Genomic DNA, 20,944 nt, shown 5'->3' on the forward strand with positions numbered 1-20,944 from the left:
CTATTTAATGTAGTAGCCGATTGCAAATTGGTTATTCCAAGAGCACACAAAACTGACCACTTTGTAATACCTCTTGGAAAAAATACTTGTTAGCATCAATGCTCCCAGTCAAAACGAAAACAAGAATATCTAGAATCTGATTCTTGGTTGTAAAGAAATAATAAGAGTTGGATGTTCTTTCTTTCTTTCTTTTTTTCTAATGATGCTTATTCACCAAGAGTTGCTTGCCAGGTTGAAAGATGAAATAAGAACAGAGCAAGGATTAATAGAATTTTTTTTCCATCCAACTAAATCAGTTGCCAACAATGAGAAATTATAGAACTTACAAGAAGCTGAATTAAAAAAAAAAAGGATATTTTAAGAGAAAAAATTCCAGTAGAAACAAATTAAGAAAATACATCTTGAGTTGGGCATCTCTAAATGTGGCAATTTAATGGTCATTAAGGAGGCTTTTGACAGGATCTGGAACTGCTGAATCTATGTCGGTTGCTACCACACAGGTAGTCATTGTTCTAGGCTCAGCCCAAACAAAGCAAGATATTTTGCTCTCTGCAAAGTCACTGAATTAGCAATTCTATAGAAATAGTCTGAATAATCAAATAATCCCAAATCTGTAAAGGAAAACTGGAGATTATTTATCAGGGACTAACTTTAGAAATAAATATAAACTAACAATTGTTTTCAACCAATTAATAATGAATATAGTTCATAAGAATAATAACAATTAAACTGCAGTATTTAAAACTATTCACAGTGAAATTGAGAATGGTAAAATCTAACCTGGGAAAATTAGATTAAGAAACAATTGCCACAAAAGAATACCCACAGTGGCACAAGTGATAACTGGTAAAACTTCAACAAAACAACTTTTGATATATAAAACCTTCAATGTAAAATTTAAATTGAAAAGAACCGATCCCGTGGGGAAAAAATTGATACAATAAAAAATTTAATATAAAAATGAGAGGCAGGGCACCTGGGTGGGTCAGTCGGTTAAGCGTCCGGGAATGATCTCATTATTCCCGAGTTCGATCCCTGTATCAGTCTCTGCGCTGACAGCTCAAAGCCTGGAGCCTATTCCAGATTTTGTGTCTCCCTCTCTCTCTCTCTGCCCCTCCCCTCCTTGCTCTCTCTCTCTCTCTCTCTCTCTCTCTCTCTCAAAAATAAAAAAAAAGGGGCAATTTTATTATGTTGGATAGAAAATCAGGAAATTAAATTGAAAATGACCTTCACTTCATGCAATTCTTTCTTGAAAAAAATCTTAATAATAATATAGTTTTGATAAAAATATTTCATCCATATAGAGTCAGATGTCCTAGGGAAATCAAAATGTCCAGTAGTACAAAGTAGCAGAGCCAGAACATCCTGGACACAGCTCTGGGCATTCTGACTTCACAGAGATTTTTCCATTAGAGAAGTACTTTATAAGTACATTCTCCATAATCTATCAATTTGCTTCAACAAGCTGGTACAGATACGGCATGCTTCCAAAATTTTGGCTCTCAGAAACTGCTCAGTTATAGGATGCCACGATTTGGTTGTGCCAACTTGTTCAGGACATAGCATTACTGAAATTTTAAATTATAGACACTGTACTTAGGAGGCTTATAAAATCTCTTGCCACCACCGGATCTGAGAGGCTCTAGGTAGGCCAGGATGCCCTGGGGAAGTCAGAGCATAAGCCCTGAGCTTACCTCTATTTGCTATTACTGAAACTGTTTTCTAAGATTCCAGAGGTGGAAGAAATGCCAGATCCACGGTCAAACTTGTCCAGACTTCAGCGGAGCCGGCACCAGTGACTTTTTACTCAATTGCCCTTTTCCTTTGACGAATGAGCTTACCAAATAATGCATGGCCAAATCAAGAGGGTTAAAGAATGAAGAAGACTCATGTCCTCATAGTTCATTCATGCAAAACCAAAATCAAGATTAACTCTCCAGAACTAATGATCCATATCCTCAACAGTCCCCCAGGCGTCCAGATCCTTCCCTTACCACTAGAGAAATCCCACTCAGGCCTCAAGATCCAGGGGACATCCTGCTTCTCCCTCCACATTTCCAACAATTTTCCCCATTCGGTACTCCTCTTGCAGGCCTTTCATCACTCACTCCCTAGCACCACTACTCAACCCTTCAAACCCACTTCCCCAAAGGTCCTCTGTGAGAACAGTGCAGGGATGCCCAAGAATGTGTCAACAGGAAAGCAAGACTAACCTCTGAGATGTCATCAGTGGAATGGCCACAAATGCTGCAATATCTCCCAGATCTGAAGAACATGTTTGCAAATCAGACTGGAAGTACGAGGCAATCCAAAGACAGCATGAACCTTTTAGAGGTGGAGGGAGGGTCAGGGTATAGGTTTGGAGACAGGTTTGGAGACAACCAGGGGTGGTCAATCTTGGAAACCCAAGATGAGGTGACCCACAAAGTAAAAGGTTAGCCATACTATCCACGCCAGGCCTTCATGCTGGGCACAATCTGTGCAGTCATGCACGGAGACCCCTTAAGGAGGACAATACTGTCCAGCAGAACCCCTTCCAAACAGACATGAGAATCCACTCAGTTGGGGAAATATGAACCTGCTGTGGAGACGGTCATATGGTCCCGTTCTTCTGTATCCCCATTTGCCTCTCCCCACGGCAATCAAACACCATGCTCTAGCCACACTGAATTGCTGCCGTGTTCCTTCTGGTCTTCAAAACTGGTAATCCCTCCATCCAGCTTCCTTGGCACTGTGTGGCTAGGTCATCCTTCACCTCTCTGCTAAGACATCACTGCCTCCAGGACACCTTCCAAGATCCCCAGGCCTGGGTAAGGCCTTCCTTCCCTCATGAGAACCTTTTGGTTACTCAATCATATGTATTCCCCATTGTTATAATTGTCCCCAAATTTGGTTATAGAGTTGGTTGTCCTACTAGGCTATCAGATCTCTGAAGGCAAGGGACCGTGCCTATCTTGATGACCAGTGTATCCCACAATAGTTGGTACTCAGTCTATTTGCTGAATGAATACATTAATTAATGAGCCTAGCAAACCAATAAATCATCTAAATTCTTGCTCTAAGCTTCTCATTAAGTGACCTTACCAAGAGTCTCCAATCCACTTTAGAGTTGCATTTCTAGTGTTAAAATACTTGCCATTCTGACTTTATACATCAGCCTTTTGTGAGCTTTGCCAATGGGAGCTGGCCCCTGAGAACTCAGAGGCACTGATTAAATTTGGGGCTTATCACTGACAGCAAATTGTGGCTAAGTCAAGTCCCCCAGGGAAAAGTCAGACTATTTTTCCCAAGAAACAGCTCTTTGTATCATAGTGAACTGTATGATTTTCCACTTTGAATCTCTAGAGTATAGCACTATAAACACAGGCTCTCAATAAATGCTTGTCACAGGAATAAAAGAGAATAGAAATACTATGTGTGTTCAAGACATTCACATATAGACATTGTCTTTTTAGACACTTATAGTCTCACTATAAGGCTTTCCTTTCCAGAAGCCCAAAGTTCTTTTTAATGACTAGCAACTGTTTCTAATCCTAGTGCCCTCCCCAGTGCAGCTGTGACTGCTCCTAAAAGTACATAAAGCTTTACTGAAAGTCTGACCTGGCAGTTTTCCTTTCTCATACCCAAAGGTACCAGGCACATTCCTGAGCCAGATGATTCCTGCTCTGGCTGAGCCTGGGGGAGGCTTGACGTTGGTGCAGGGACAATTCAAGATCTGTCAGCTGGTTGTGGCTGATTATCAAGATGTCCAAACTGGCTCCTTGCTATGTGTAAGCAATTTAATTTTGTGCCTAATTTTAATCTGCAGTGTACTGTATGTCTACATCTGCTGTGTTAAAGCATTCATTAGCATTTAAAGGGGGAGCTGATGGTATTGATCACTCCTATTAAAACCAAAAACTGTCATTTGGCAGTAACTGATGAGCATTCTCTTCAACCACTGAAGTCACAGCCGAAGTTGATGTACTCAAAACACCGGCAGAAATGGAAAATGCAATACTAAAGCAGGGATACCAAAGTGGCATCTGTTATAAGCATCTATGTTTTGCCACCACCCACCCAGTCCCCAGCTTCCCAGATTATGAGCTGCTCCATGACAGGAAACTGCATTTTTTCCTGAATTTCACCACCTGGTACAGTGCCTGGCACACAATAGGTTCTCAATAAAGTTTTTAATGAGTGAATAAATTAAGGAATGATGGTGAAATAACCAGTGCATGTTATAAAAACATTCTATATCAACAACTATATTGTTCACACAGGCATTGCAACAGCTATGTATTGCTGTGGAGTAAATCATCACAAAACATTTAGTGGCTTAAAATAAGAATAAACATTTGTTATCTCACACAGTTTCTGTAGTTCAGGAATTCAAGAATGGTTTAGCTGGCTGATTCTGGCTTGGGTTTCTGATGAAGTGTTAGTCAAGATGTTCACTGGGGCTACCTTCATCTGAAGGCTTGACTGGGGCTGGAGGGTCTGCTGCCCAGACGGTTCTCTCAGGTGGTGCTGGGTGCTGGCAGGAGGCCTCAGTCCCTTCTCATGTGTATATTTTCATATACGCAAGTATCCTCGTGACATGGTGGCTAGATTCCCCCAGAGAAACAGAATCAAGAAAGTGAAAACCACAATGTCTTTTGTGACAGCCTCAGAAATCACACACGGTCACTTCCCATCCTGTCTTACTGTTCACACAGGGTAGCCCTATCAGTATGGGAGGGGACAACCCAAGGGTGTGAATACCAGGTAAGAGTCTCTGAGTCACCTCGTAGCTGGCTCCCACAGGCACTAGAAAAATCACTATACTCCCCAGTTGTGGTTTGCCACCTCCTCTGAGCTTTGCCTTTTCTGCCTCTTTTACATTTTCCCACAATCTAAATTTCAAACCCGAGCTACTTCAACTGAGTGTTAGAGCAGGAAGGCATCATGAAGACCGTCTCCAGAAGTTCAGTACCCTCACTTTACAGATGAAGAAATCAAAGCCCATAGGAGTGACGCACCTGCCCAGCACCTCGGCCTGCTACAGGCCAAGGCGGAGCTCAAGGCCACCCCATTGCAGCTCTCCTCTACACTGTCCTCATGGAAGCCCGTGCTTCGCAAAATGTTTAATCATACGTAAAACTGGTGTTCCTGAGGTCTGGCAGCTATAGGTTAACACTTATTTTATTTTGGTACAGTTGGGCTTTCTTAAGTCTCCATAGAAACCGGGAGAGTCTTTGTGGATTAGTAGCTATGACTAAATGCTTCTTAAAAACATCAAGGCAATTACATTTCCTCTGTCATCAGACCTTGTGTTGGTTTCCTCTGGTGCTTTAGAGGGAGCATTTGTTTTCTGGAACAAGTATTTTTAATAAAGTCTGCAGAGTACATTTTAATGCTCAATTTGGTCAAGCAAACATTTGCTGAGGTCCCACTGTATGTCAGGCATTGGCCCTCCCTTCTCTGTGAGTTCCATTATAAATTCAGAAACACATCTCAGAGGTAGGGGGAGTTTCCTATAGACTAAATTACAAACTTGGAAAGAAAAAGATGGAAGTATAAAAGATGGAAAAGAGATCATTTATCCTGCAGGACAGGAATAATTCCCCACTTTGCCAGTTCTTTCACCCCACGGCCTCCCCTTTCTCTGACTCTCCACATCTTATCTTTGCCTGGGGCACCTGCGCCTCTGAATTTTTGAGTTCTCAGGACTTAGCTTACCTAATTATTCTTTGTCTTTTTCTTTAAAAAAAAATCTAAAAATCACTAGTTCTGCATTTAATATAAAACACTCAATAATGACCTATCCTTAAATTTGAGCCATCTTATTTTATCAAAGAATCAAAATGAGTTTACTAAAATGAGAGCTCCCGTGCCAGATGGTCAATTTTCAGAAATCCCATACTTCTGACCAACACAGATGAAGTTCCAGGCAAACTCAAAGGAAAATAACACCATCTCCTTGTTTTACTGAGGTCTCATTATAAGAAACAGAGTCACATTCTAGCTAGACACAATTAAATTTATTTTCATGTAATATAAAATATATCACGGAAGAAATAATTATGATTAGACTTAACGTTTATTGACTAATCACTATGTGCCCAGGCTGGTACTAAGCCCTCCCTCATTAATCTTCCTAATCAAGCCTAGGAGGTAGAGTCTATCATGATCTCCATTTTACAGTTGAGGAAACTGAGGCATAGAGAGGTTAGCTATTTGCCAAAGGTAATTCAAGAAGTGGCATTGCAACAGGGTAAGACCCCACAAAGATTGGTGCTGGAGGAGGGCTGCTCAGAATTCAAGGTGGCTCTAAGGGCCTGTGGTCACTGGAACCTTGCCCCGACACTCTACAATTAATGTGACTCAGTTACCCCCACTTGGCTGCTGCTTTCCATGCCACCAACATCTGATGTTTGCTTCTCTCCTGTATTTCAGTCTGCACCAACAAGCTTCCCATTGCTGATGCCCCCTCATGAACTTTCAGCTATAGTTCCTAACTTTAACGGGTAAATTCCATCCATATTCCTTGTTTCAAAGTCCCCAGAAGAGAGAGAGCAGCTTGGCCCAGCTCATGTTTTTGAGACAGATGAAAGAAGTCACTGGTTGCTCTGCTCAGCAGACCCCAGGTTGACTGGGTGCCCTCCCTGGTCCTGTGGCCTACGAAGTGCGAGAATGGCACAGCACAGAAAACAAGGCCATCCAGGATGTAAGGTCTATAACCATAATAACTTCTCTTAGAACAGGGTATAGGCATACTTTCCAGCACACTTTTATCCTCTACTATCTAATCTATACAGTGTACTAGAAGGGCATATTCCAACTAATTGGCTGAATTTAATAAGTATTTTTATATGGCATTTATAAACTATACCAAGAAAACTGCAAATAAAAATTTCTGCTTTGTAAACAAGGCTGGACTGTGAGTAGGAAAAATACACTCCTCTCTCCTTTGCTCTCCCATGACTACTGCACTCATAAAACTTCTGACACTAGATACGTGGGGCTTTTTGCCCATACTGAACAATTCTGCAAATCCAGCTGGGTGTCCTACAATTTAACTCAATTCTGACACTATCTCCCTGGAGATCCCACAGGTTAAGGGCTCAGCCCACAAAATTGCTCCCTCCACTTCAGATGCCAATCACAAGTCCACATTGTCACCTGTGCTTCTGACCAGCTATAAATCAGAGGTTCCCAGGCTGCATCCTTGGGTTCAGTAATTTGTGAGAGCAACCACTGAACACAGGAAAACAGCTTTACTTATTTTTCACCAGCTTATTTAAAAAGGATATGATAACGAATACAGATGAACATCCAAATAGAAGAGATGTGTAGAACAAGGTATGTGGGAAGGGACACCCAGCTTCCAAGCCCTCTTTGGGTGCACCACCCTCCCAGCACCTCCATCTGTTTACCAACCCACCAAGTTCTCCAAACCCCATACCATTAGGATTTTTATGGAGGCTTGATTATGCAGGCGTGATCAATTACTAGCTCCATTTCCAGCCCTTTTCTCCTCTCTGGAAAATGAGTGATGGGGCTGAAAATTCCAAGTTCTAATCAAGACGTGGTCTTTCTCGTGACCAGCCCCCCATCCAGGAGCCCACCAAGAGTCTCCCCATTAGAACAGACATTCCTATTACCCAGTAAATTGCAAGGGATTTAGGAGCCTAGTGTCAGGAACCAGAGTCAAAACAAAATATTAGAACAAAAGATGCTCCTATGTGCTCTTCTCACTTAGGAAATTACAAGGGTTTTAGGAGCTCTGTTCCAGCAATCAGGGTCAGACACCAAAATATATTTTCTATTATTTCACAGATTGGATAACTTTATATACCAAAGTGTAATCAATTCAAACCAATATTTAATTGAGCATGTACTAAAAGTAACATCAAGGACAAACTTCCTAAGAGTAGGAATAGAGTTTTTAGGATTTGAGGGGTAGGAAAGACAACACATGTCCCCCAAACTGGGGTCAGATATATTGTAAAGGACACACGTTCTTTAAGAAATCCTAACTTTTGTGTTTGTAGTCTAATACTAATCTAAGAAATATAGGAGCAGATTTGGGATCATCTGCACGGACTCCTCAAATCTATGTACTGTCATGCAATTTTGGTGTTTGGGTCTGTGTTTTTCTTAATGCCAAACAGCATCAACATTCATTTTGGTGAGCAAACCATAAAGGGAAACCTAATGACACACATGAGTCACATTTATGCCAAAATGCACTGTATGCAGCAGTTTGATTTCCTGGTGGTTTGAACAGAGAAAAATGGAGACAGGATTGAGGTACTGAAGGCACTACATTCATGACGGAACCAGCAACTTTACTTCAAAAATTATCATTCTTTATACCCAGTTAATGGTGTCAAGTTTGATTTTTAGCTTATAAATTAGATTGGGTTTTACAGTTGAATGACAATTACTGCATAATGCAAGGAGTTTATGCTTTCTCAGGTGGTGGTGTTATTTAAGTACCATTATCACCAAAATAATTTATTAAATTTAATAATTCTTCTTTTCCTTTTAATAATTTAATAGTAATTTAGTTTTTAGAATTTCATTAATTCTTTTCTTTTTTAAAAATTTTTATTTATTTATTCATTTAAGTAATCTCTACACCCAACGTGGGGCTGGAATTCATGGCCCTGAGATCAAGAGTAGCATGCTCTTCCAACTGAGCCAGCTAGGCCCCCTAATTCTTTTTTTTTTTTTTTTTAATGTTTATTTCTGAGAGAGAGAGACAGAGAGTGTGACTGGGGGGACGGCAGAAAGAGAGGGAGACACGGAACCCAAAGCAGGCAGGGCTCGAACTCACATACTGTAAGATCATGACCTGAGCTGAAATCAGATGCTTAACTGTCTGAGCCAGCCAGGCGCACCCCCCCCCCAAATTCTTTTACTTTTAAAAGAAGACCATATATTTCCTAAAGTCTGAGGAACACTGATTTAGGTTAACTAATTTTCAGATGAAAGGCACAGGCACAAGGCCCTGAAATATAAAGAAACCTGTGAGCTACTTAAGATAGGGACTGTGACTTATTCATCCCAAGAGCCCAGAACTTAGATCCTCCATACACTGTTACTAAACTCGAGTGCCCAGGACCACAGCAAGATGGTGACAGAGGCAAGGCTAGCTTCTTACACCTATCTTCTTTTCTAGACTCCACCCCCTCCTTCCCTCCCTCCCCTGGCCCCAGGAAGCTTGTCAGTCCTTGCCTAGTTGGGTCACCTAAGTGTGACTGACTTTTTAAAAACTGTAAATATATTTGACGCTAATGATGAGGGAGCATGGGGCAAGCTGAGGGCAAAGTACAGGCTAACAGCACTCCCCACCTCCCCCAGGCGGGATATGTGTGATATTCCTCGGACACTCCTGGCTGCCCAAGAACAGGGGAAAGGAAAGAAAGCAAATGGTTGGCTGATAGAGATCACAGCCATGCAGGACAGGAGTCTCCTTCAGTTTATGGATAACTTAGTAAACTGCAAGAAAAAGGCAATTTTACCCATAGCGTAATCTCCAGAAACCTACAGACTCTGTTTCCTGGAGCCCTAAATATCACCCTCATCAAGATGGAAAGGGGTTTAAACGCTTGCCATGGTGGCATGGGAAACTAAGGCAAATGAAAAATTAAATGCCCTTATTGCCGACAGCCCATTGATGAGTCCTTGACACAGGCAGAGTTACCTCCTTCCAGGAGCTCAGCCGAAAGATGGTGACACTTTGCTAGGGGCAAAAAGGAATCTTGGACTAACATTATCCTACCCTCCTAGGACCCTGTAAGACTACTTTAACATATAAAAATTCCTTTGGAAACTTCCTTTATCTCAATTCCCCCAAGATATATGCTGGCAATTATACTCCAAGATTATGGCCCCCTGATACACATCTGAAGGGTCTCATGACTGAGGTTTTAACAAGTGGTAATAAATGGTGTTTTCCTAACAACAGCTAGCCCCTGAAAGTCCTAGAAACCTTGCTTCCAAAATACTTCAAAGACTTACTCTATCCCTAAGCCCCTCCCAACCTCAGGGTATATAACGAGTTACTCATCACAACCCCAGTGCAGCTCTTTCTGCCCACGAGTACTGGCCCCGTGTTTTAATCAAATCACCTTTTTGCACCAAAGATGTTCTTTTTTTTTCCCACCTTTTTGCACCAAAGAATTCTTCCTTGGCCGGCAGCTCCGGACCACGCCACCATCACCCCCTAAAACTCATCAATACTGTCTTTCATTAGTTTTCCAATGTCCTTTTCCGGCCTTTTTTCTCTCTCCCATTCTCAGTAGTTGCAATAATTGAAACTACAATTCAACTATAGCTTACTCTGTGCCCAGTGCCTTGCAAATATTACCTTGTTTAACATTTAATTAGACTTCTCAAATCTTAAATTGTCTTCAGTTTTCCCTTTTTTGTTTGTTTGTTTTAGCTTAGCAGCTTTTCAAGATGAATGGTTACTGAGTGTTCTTAAAGGCTGGCACTTTGAACCTGAATCAGGCTACTGTGTCTACTGAATTAATGATACTTGTCTATTGAATTAATGATACTTGCCTAGTCATTATCTTAAGAGGTTTTTGTTGTCTTTAAAGAGGGATGATTCGGGGCGCCTGGGTGGCGCAGTCGGTTAAGCGTCCGACTTCAGCCAGGTCACGATCTCGCGGTCCGGGAGTTCGAGCCCCGCGTCGGGCTCTGGGCTGATGGCTCAGAGCCTGGAGCCTGTTTCTGATTCTGTGTCTCCCTCTCTCTCTGCCCCTCCCCCGTTCATGCTCTGTCTCTCTCTGTCCCAAAAAATTAAATAAACGTTGAAAAAAAAAATTTTTAAGAGGGATGATTCATTTTGCTTGGGACAGAATGGTGCTCAATAAAAGGCAGTTCACATGCAAGTGGAAACCTTTGTATTTTATGTGTTCTGCTGTGAGCTGCTTTCCTTAGCCAGGTTCCCTGAAAGAAAACACCCCTCCTCTTCTTCTCTCAATCCATCATTTTTCATAGACAGGGTTCCCAAACAAGACAGGAAAAGTACCAAATGTAACACTGTTCTTCCTTTACGCAGTGCTTTACAGCTACCCCACACATGGCAGGCTCCATAGCCAGGGATACCACTGTGTTGAAAACCCTTATCTCTGTTCTACAGATGTGGAAAGATTTTCCTGAGGGTATTAAAAATATCTAGAGTGTTATCCAAATTGGAAGAAGAACTTTAGTCTTTAATTCAAATCATTGTGGTCCCATTTACAACACTGTCATTACAAGACTGAGTCCAGTGATAGCTACAGAAAAAAAAAAACAGAATGAACGCTGTAGGGGAGGAAAAAGTTTTCCTCCTCCCTCTTATGGTCTCTGGTTGGGTCTGCAAGTTAAACCGACAAAAACGGATTAATAGGAGAAAAGTGTACAATTTATGATAACAGAAAAATTTCCCCCTTTAACTTTACATCTTAAAGAGAATTTCTCAGGAGATAGCTATTCCCATCCCCACTGTGAATCTGTTACATGGGACTGATATCTCAAAGTTTGTTAACAAGTTCTTTTTGTTAACAAATTATACTAAAGTCTAGACATATCTAACAGATTTCTTCTGCAGTTCCTGTAGGGGAGAAACTCTTTTCTTCCCTTCTAGTTTCTTTGGCTAGTCTAATAATTAAATTCACATTAGCCAGGTTGACAAGAGAAAAAAATTTAACTTCGTCTGTACAAGAATCCCAAAGACATGAGGCTCCCAGGCAGGCAATCAAGATTGATTTCCCATTCTGAGCTAAGGAAGAGGGGATAGGGGTCTAGGACTTCAAAGGGAAAGAAGACAATTCACAGGAAGAAGGGAAGAGCAGATATTGGGTAAACACATGTTCCAGGTGTAGATCAGTCTTTCTAACGTAAAAAGTCATCCCTGGTAATAGCTTCTGCTGGTTAAGTCCCCCTATCTAAATTCTCATAGGTAGTTAAGGGAGAGGGAAAAGAAACAAAACAAAACAAAACAAAACAAAACAAAACAAAACAAAAAGCCACCCTTTCCTGAGTCTGTTAGGTCTTGATTGTCTCCAGCTCAAAATAATCCACAGGGCAAAACAGCACATTTTGGGGTCACGTATCCTGCTCCCTCTCGTTCCCTAGTATTGATGATATCAAGATTGAAAAGAATGACTTACCATTGATTCTGGTTTAAAAACAAATTATCAAGAACACAGTTGCCTACAAAATAAGGCAATGCTTATCAACACACACTCCTGAGTTTGCTGATTGCGGCATGTGAAAAACAACAGGAGGCTGTTAACAGGCAAGGGAAGGAATGAATCCCAGCACTTCAGCACTTTACAGGCTTGACCTTTAACACGGGGCAAATCTGTGAATTTGCCAAAGTCAAGCTGGGTTGAGGGTAAGAAGGTTGTTGGACCCACTACTGGAAGTACTGGCTCATTTACCAAAGCAAACAGAACTGAAAAGACCAACGCCAAACAAAATGAAGCTCTCTGGCTTTTTTTAAAGATCATTCCAAATATATTTTTTTTCTCCTTACTGAAGGGTAGCCCAATGTGCCATTGCAAAACAAGCTTCTTTAGTGTAAAGATGATTTTGAGCTAATTATTTTTTAGAAACTACAAATGCAGGAGAAGCTCCTTTTGTAAAGGGTATCTACATTTATAAAGGAAATTTACATTAGAAAGGGGGCCTCTACCTGGAAGAGAGCTATTACCACAGAACTTTTTCACCTGAGGGACTTAACCTGCCTGGCAGGACAATCTTTGTTTACAAAACATTTCTCTTCTCATCTTCCCCCCAATTGCTTCTCCCTTTGAAGCCTCAGCCCCTAAACTTGTGCTTAGCTCAATTGCTGGTCACCTTTTGAAACTCATATTTTCATGGAACATTCCAGATTGAATGTTATCGTTCTCCTGTTAATCTGTCTTGTGTTACTGGCGGGGGGGGGGGTGGGGGGGGTGGGGGGGGGGTGGACAGGGAGTCTTGACCAAGAACTCAGAAGGGTAAAGAGAAAATTATTTTTCCTTCCCAATTCACCTTGGAAGCAAAGCTCTTAGCCCTTGTTTTAAGATAACTACAAAATAAGAATAGATAAGCATCTGTAATAAAGATCTTTAAAAGATAAAAGGGTATAATGTAAAGTGTTCAATTCACACCTGGCTCCCACCATGGGCTCAATAAATTAGAGCTATAATCATTGTTGTTGTTAGTATTCTCTTACATCTTAAAACTCAAATTAAAATGGTCAGGCCTGGGGTGCCTGGGTGGCTCAGTCCACGAAGTGCTCAACTCTTGACTTCAGCTCAGGTCAGGATCTCATGACTAATGGCATCAAGCCCCTAGATGGCTCCACACTGACAGCACCGAGCCTGCTTGGGATTCTCTCTCTTTCTCTCTGCACCCCCCCCCCCCATCCCCACTCTTGCTCTCGCATGCTCTTTCTCTCAAGATAAATAAATAAACTTTAAACAAAGGGTCAGGGGCAGCTGGGTGGCTCAGATGGTTGAGTGTCTGACTTCGGCTCAGGTCATGATCTCGTGGTTCCTGAGTTGGAGCCCCACACAGGGCTCTCTGCTGACAGCCTGTGAGCACAGAGCCCACTTGAATCCTCTGTCCCCCCCTCCCAGCCCCTCCCCCACTTGCACTCTCTCAAAAAAAGAAATGGCCAGGCCTGAGATAAAAACAGTAACATTCTACTCCAGCTATTGCCCAGGTGAGCACCGACACACCTATTTTAGTCTGTTAATCTTTGCTTAAACCATTGTCATCAGCCCTTTGTTTTGTTTTGATATCACTTTAAGGATGCTGGTTAGTGGTGAATCAAATTTTAAACTCCTTAAAATTTTACAATCCAGTCGACTTTTCCCCCAGAAGAAATATACCTGTTGCCTCCAAGCTTTGACTGTTTCAAGGATTGTACATCAGGAGCTTGTTTGTACAAGTTTTATATTCCTAAACACTTAATACCATGGCAGCTTGGTACATCGCAAAATTCTATATGTTTTTTTTAACGTTTATTTTTTTTCAGTATATGAAATTTATTGTCAAGTTGGTTTCCACACAACATCCAGCGCTCATCCCAAAAGGTGCCCTCCTCAATACCCATCACCCACCCTCCTCTCCCTCCCACCCCCCATCAACCCTCAGTTTGTTCTCAGTTTTTTAAGAGTCTCTTATGCTTTGGCTCTCTCCCACTCTAACCTCTTTTTTTTTTTTTCCTTCCCCTCCCCCATGGGTTTCTGTTAAGTTTCTCAGGATCCACATAAGAGTGAAAACATGATATCTGTCTTTCTCTGTATGGCTTATTTCACTTAGCATAACACTCTCCACTTCCATCCATGTTGCTACAAAGGGCCATATTTCATTCTTTCTCATTGCCATGTCATAGTACTCCATTGTGTATATAAACCACAATTTCTTGATCCATTCATCAGTTGATGGACATTCAGGCTCTTTCCATAATTTGGTTATTGTTGAGAGTGCTGCTATAAACATTGGGGTACAAGTGCCCTTATGCATCAGTACTCCTGTATCCCTTGGGTAAATTCCTAGCAGTGCTATTGCTGGGTCATAGGGTAGGTCTATACGTTTATTTATTTTTGAGAAACAGAGAGAGACAGAGAACGAGCAAGGGAGGAACAGAGAGAGAGGGAGACACAGAATCCGAAGCAGGCTCCAGGCTCCGAGCTGTCAGCACAGAGCCTGACGCAGGGCTCGAACCCATGAACCATGAGATCATGACCTGAGCCGAAGTCAGTTGCCTAACCGACTGAGCCACCCAGGTGCCCCGCAAAATTCTGTATGTTTTTACTGGCCCCCAAGATTCCAATCTGGTATTATTGCACAAAAAAGTCAAATTTCTTTTTTTTTTTAATGTTTATTTATTTTGAGAGAGAGTGAGTGAGAGAGAGCGTGGGAGAGGCAGAAAGGGAAAGAGAGAGAATCCCGAGTAGGCTCCATGCTGTCAGCACAGAGCTTAATGCAGGGCTCAAACTCAGGAATCATGAGATCATGACCTGAGCTGAAATCAAGAGTCAGATACTCGACCAACTAAGCCACCCAGGCACCCCAAAAAGTCAAGTTTAAAAGTGTGTGTGTGTGTGTGTGTGTGTGTGTGTGTGGCGGGCGGGGGGAGGTAGGGGTAGGGAGAGAGAGGAAAGAGAAAACAAAGTCTGGAAAGACAGAAGATAAAATATTTCTCTCTCGGTGGGATAGCAGGTACTTTGTTCTTTCACCCTGTTTTGCTTATTTTCTTAGTACTTCAAAAATGAGGGTGAATTACTTGTATCTTTATTAGTTAAAAATGTACTTATATAAACACTGTAATTGAATATATTTTTTAAAAAATTTTTAATGTTTATTTGTGTGTGTGTGTGTGTGAGAGAGGGGGAGAGAGAGAGAGAGAGAGAGAGAGAGAGAGGTAGACTGCAAGTGGGTAAGGGGCAGAAAGAGAGAGGGAGACATAGAATCTGAAGCAGGCTCCAGGCTGTGAGCTGTCAGCACAGAGCCCCACGTGGGGCTTGAACCCATGAACTGTGAGATCATGACCTGAGCTAAAGTTGGTCACTTAACCAACTGAGCCACTCAGGTGCCCCTGTAATTGAATATCTTTAGATAACCCTACTAGGGAGAGCTTTCTATCTCCTCAGCCCAATGGGTCCTTTTTGTATCTCACTAGGCTCTGAAGGAGTCATACCAGTTATCCATGGTATGCTTAGTTTGCTGCCTATACCCCCAATTCCAGCCAGACATTTTCAAAAGGTAACCAACAAACAGTACAAATCAATACCATTGCTACTGAAAAGATCGAGTTCTTGCTCTATCGGATGTGAGCTAACAACTTCATCTTTGGGATTGAGACAGCCCTAAATTTTAATCTGTCATTTAGGAGCTGTATCATTTTGGACACATGTTCCCAATCCAGAAAATGGGTACATGAATCCTGACTTCACAGGAGAGTTTTGAATATTAGGGATGAGTATACAACCCCAAAGTGCCTGGCAAAAGCCAGCCTTCAAAATACAGTAGCTATGCTTATGATTCTTCTCCGTAGGTACGACAGCAAGTGGTCCTTTCTGTTTCCACCTCCCACCCCCGCTAAGTATGAACATCTCCAAAGGCAGGACCTCCAACACAGGTTTGCCAGCGAAAGGGAACCAGCCTGCACTCATTTGCTGTTGAAATGATGAAGACGCATATACCTCTTCAGACAATACTATTTTATTTATCTATATGTGTTACATATAGATATCCAAAATCTGTATTTAGGTCGGCTGTTTATACTGATCTAGCAGCTGATTAAGTGACTACCAGATCGTATATGTTACTGCTAATCCAGAACAATGAAGCTTTTGTCCTGCTTACCCTTCTAATTTATTAACCACCTGTATTCTTCAAGACCTTCTCCTTCTTCTCTAAATAATTAAGTTGATAAAATGCTTTGTGGACAGGGTTCATTTTCAGATTCAGTATCTCTGAATCTCTTTTTAATTTTTCTTTTTTTTTTTAAGTTTATTTATTTGTTTTGAGAGAGAGAGAGCAGGGGAGGGTCAGAGAGAGACAGAGAGAGACAATCCCAAGCAGGTTCTGCTATGTCAGCTCAGAGCCCAATTCGGGGCTTGATCTAATGAACCATGAGATCATGACCTGATGAAAATCAAGAGTCAGATGCTTAACTGACTGAGCCACCCTTGCAAGGTGCCCCTTTTAATCCTTTTGACAATTATCTTCTAAGTCTGTGTCTCTAAAATTGTCAAGGCTACAGCCGGAAGTCTCAGACTGCCCCAGCTCAGATTCCAACTCTCCATTTCAAACCATGTGATAAATTACTTATCCCCACTGTGTTTCAGATTCCTCCACAGTATAAGATAATCATAGCACCTATTCTGTCTCATAAGGTAAAGTGCTTAGAACAGGGAGAGCCCAGCATACAGTAAGTAGCAATTATTATATGTGATCAATATTATAAAGGTGAAATATACTCCACGAATATCTGCAACCCTGTCAGAATGGCAAACTGCCTACCTGCAGGATTCTCTTTCAAATGATAACCATTGTTGGAAAACCATTAAATGTGCATACAATTGTCATAGCAAAGAGAAAATGACACACATAGTCTCTAAAGTAATTTCTGCATGATGGATGTTACTGGAAGTTGAGTGGCAGAACATTATTCACTCCCATGGAGAAACCTGGTTTGGGGGTTTCCAATAAACTACAGTAATAACTAGTTGGCTCTGCCCCCAGTCAAGTTCAGTCATCTCAGATGTGTTTGAATGCTGAGTCGCTTATTGTTTGTTTAATCCTCGGTTTCCTCTTCTTTATTCCGGCCTCCCCCAGCAGATGTCCCCACGCATATGGGAGTGCTTGGGGAAGACCAGCAGCAGCATACCCCACAAGGGGACACATCAAAACTATCCCCAGACCATTATCCAGAAACTTGCTGAGCTGATTGAAGGGCACAAAGTTTCTCAGGCATTCTTTGTTCCTTCCTCCCCACTGTGTGCAATCACTCAAAACAAGGATCTCTGTGAGCGCCAGCACCAGCAACGATTCTGTCACCGGTTTAAGCAACTCTGTAGAGGATCAAATCTCTGCCTTTTAAGCCTGTGTTTTCCACAAACCCAATTCCCAAAGATGGTGAAGACGTGCTTCAAAGATATTCATTTGAATTTTTACTTCCATGGTGAAATGCCCTCTGATTTAATTACTATTATTACTCTGAGCCAGAAAAGACACGTTATTTGGCAATTGAGAGGGAAAAACCTGAGCCAGAAAGACCTTCTGACATTTTATATCAATAAATTAGAAAGAAATAACCAGGCTCTCCTGAAAAAGATGGAGATCAGCAGAAATATTTTGTGATGGGCTTCATGTGACGTGGAAGTAGTTCTAATTGTTTATTCTAATAAACTTCCAGAGCTCCAGGAATCACATTGTTGGGTGTGACAGGTTGGAGGTCATGTAGGAGTTTCTACATGTCTACAGTTAATAACAGTCTGTGGAGATTATATTTAACCACATGTAAACAGCTGGTGTGGAATCGGCCCACTGTTCGACCCAGCTGGAAAGCACCAGAGTGGTTAAGCTAAAGACTGCAGGGGCAGCACAATATCCACCAGCTCTCTGCTAGAGGAGATTACCAGGGCAGGTAATACCTCCCAAGTGATTTTCTGGCCTTCCATGAGTATCCAGGCTCACAAAGAGTTTGATTCTCCTTTCTCAAAATTCCTATACTACTTGCAGTCTGATGTTCACACTCTATCACTTGATTTTAATAGAGACTAGGCAATAAAGAGTTAAAATAGTCTAATTGTTTCTGTAGATTGGTCTTTTCTCACTACAGAGCTCTCCTCATCAGGGTCACTGATAATATCCTTTGAACATCCAACAACTCCGCAACAATCCGCACAGACTAGGTGATCCTCTAAACTCAACTGGATAAAAACACCACTGTTCAAATGTCACACGAGCTCAGCCTACGCCTTCTTCCCACGGCAAACAAAACGTGTACTTCATAAAACAAAATACGTTTTAAAAAATCATGTTTTACTTTTTTTTTTAATGTTTATTTATTTTTGAAAGAGCACATGAGCAGGGGAGGGGCAGAGAGAGAGAGGGAGATACAGAATCCTAAACAGGCTTCAGGCTCTGAGCTGTCAGCACAGAGTCCAACACAGAGCTTGAACTCCCAGATCATGAGATCGTGACCTGAGCCCAAGTCAGAAGCGTAACTGACTGAACCACCCAGACACCCCTAAAAATTTTTTTTAGTAATCTCTACACCCAATGTGGGGCTTGAACTCATGACCCCAAGATCAAGAGTAAGGAGCTCTATCAACAGAGCCAGTCAGATGCCCCAAAACAAAATACATTAAAATACTTAGGTATAATGGTAGAAAGATTTATTAGCCAGGTGATATGGTTTACAACACCAGCGTTGCAAACTATGTGATCTTGGGCAAACCACTTACCCTCTCTGTGCTATAATCATTAATCCAATTAGTCATTTGATAGGTCTTTAATTATCATTTGATTTGTGTAGAATGTGGTGCTAAAAAGGGATACAAAGGTAAATAAGGCTTCCTCAAGTCTATCTTCTGACACTTATATTAAAGTTTTCATTTCTGTGATATTTTATTTTGAAAGCTCTCTTTTCTTAGTCTCTGAGTATTCCCTCTTTACAGCACTCTGTCCTAATATCTCCTCATCTCTTTGAGAATATTAGTGTAATCTTTTTCTTTTAATGTTTATTTTTCCATGTAGAGTCTCTGTTTTCGCCAAGTTTCCTCTATTTTTTGTTAGATTTCTGTCTCTATCATATTATGTGCTTTCCTCCAAAGTCATCTTTTAGAGTGAGGATGAAAAGCTGACAGGAAGCTCTGAACACTTTTCAGTGTAGCCTATAAACTGTGTTCTCACTATAGGGCAGTGGCTTTCCAAATATTTTGACCAGATTCCCAGACTGCTGGGAAGATGATGGAGTAGGAGGACCTTAAGCTCACTTCGTCCCATGGACACTACTAGATAACACTCACATCAGTGTACATAACCCAGGCAACGATCCAAAGATGGGCAGAAAAACTCCACAAGCAAATGGAAAGAAGAGGCTACATGAAAAGGGTAGGAAGGGCAAAGACATGGTGGGGAGCTGAAAGATAGCAAGGCTGTCCATGGGAGGGAGGAACTGTGGGTAGGGAGAGAGGAGAGAAATAGATGATCACACCAGGAAAGATGAATCCCCATAATATTTGGCATTAAAGACCAGAAGGGCCAAATTTTGTGAGTTCTTACAACCGTGAGATGTAAACCTGGAATTTTATTAGTTTTTTAAATGTTTGTTTATTTTTGAGAGAGAGAAAGAGTATGAGTGGGGGAGGGGCAGAGAGAGAGAGAGAGAGAGAGAGAGAGAGAGAGAGACAGAATCCGAAGCAGGCTCCAGGATCCAAGCTGTCAGCACAGAGCCCGACATGGGGCTCGAACTCACAAACCGTGAAATCATGACCCGAGCTGAAGTCGGACACTTAACCGACTGAGCCACCCAGGCGCCTCGTAAACCCGGAATTTTAAAAATCAGTGGGCTCAGCTCTGGGAGAGCTGGGAAGGCAAGAGGAAATTGGGTCCCCACCCTTACAGAGAGCACAACAGTCCAAAAAGATATAGCATACAAGATGGAGTTAGAAAAATGCCTGGGATATATGGTAGGGAGAGTTATTTACTAATCTCAGAGCATGTGGAGGGACTGAGATGTATGAGGAAGATAGGAGCTGGGAGGCACCACTTTCCTCCCACACACCCAAGCATAAAAACATGGCCATCTGTGGGAGCCAGTGCTGTGCCTACATACAGTACCTAACATCCTTACATTAAGCCCTGCCCTTGGGCATCATGGATCTACGCTTTCCAGTCAGGCTTGTCTCAGTCCCATTGCTGTGGGTCTCCTTCCCAGAAGACCATGGCAAGCCTTGTAACACATCACCTCCAGACCCAGGGGCTCTGTGGGGCCTTGGTCCTGAGAGCAGCAGGTCCCCTCTCACAAAGGATTGGTGCACAAACCTTACTAAAACTGCCTGCTCCACCCCCACGTGTTTCTTGTATACGCCCCCTCCAATACTCTCTTGGATGAAGCCCATTCAAAACGAGGACACAAGTCTGGCAGTGTGCAAGCAACACAGACAGGGGCCAGCACCACTCCAAAGTGACTCTTGCCCCGGGAAGAGGGAAAAATAACCACACATACCACTCATACTGCAAGCCCAGCACTGGGCTGGAGGCACAGATCTAGTCTGATTGCAGGGCCTGCCCACCAATGAAAGTTTCTTAGGAGACAACACAGGAAAAGCACCCTGCAGTTTGGTGGTACTGCACCTGACAAACACCAAGTCTGACTCAACTCAAGCCCAAGACAGCCTCAGACTTGTCCAGGAACACCACAGGGACAAAACCCTGCCTACATCAGGCAAAGAGAGTGTCTATACACAAC

General features: G+C 42.1%; 1 long non-coding RNA gene across 2 annotated transcripts in view; it reads right to left on the reverse strand.

The window, feature by feature from the left end:
• LOC102901678 overlaps positions 1 to 20,944 on the reverse strand; it is a 128,494-nt gene that overhangs the window by 71,828 nt on the left and 35,722 nt on the right. The window contains exon 2 of one of the 2 annotated variants that reach the window (XR_006583306.1): positions 4,447 to 4,586. The exons of the other annotated variant lie outside the window; for it this stretch is intronic. This is a non-coding gene — a long non-coding RNA (uncharacterized LOC102901678). The remainder of the gene's footprint in view (positions 1 to 4,446; positions 4,587 to 20,944) is intronic. 2 annotated transcript variants of the gene reach the window in all.

The sequence above is a fragment of the Felis catus genome, chromosome C1 (genome assembly GCF_018350175.1).
Source record: "Felis catus isolate Fca126 chromosome C1, F.catus_Fca126_mat1.0, whole genome shotgun sequence".
Taxonomy (NCBI): domain Eukaryota; kingdom Metazoa; phylum Chordata; class Mammalia; order Carnivora; family Felidae; genus Felis; species Felis catus.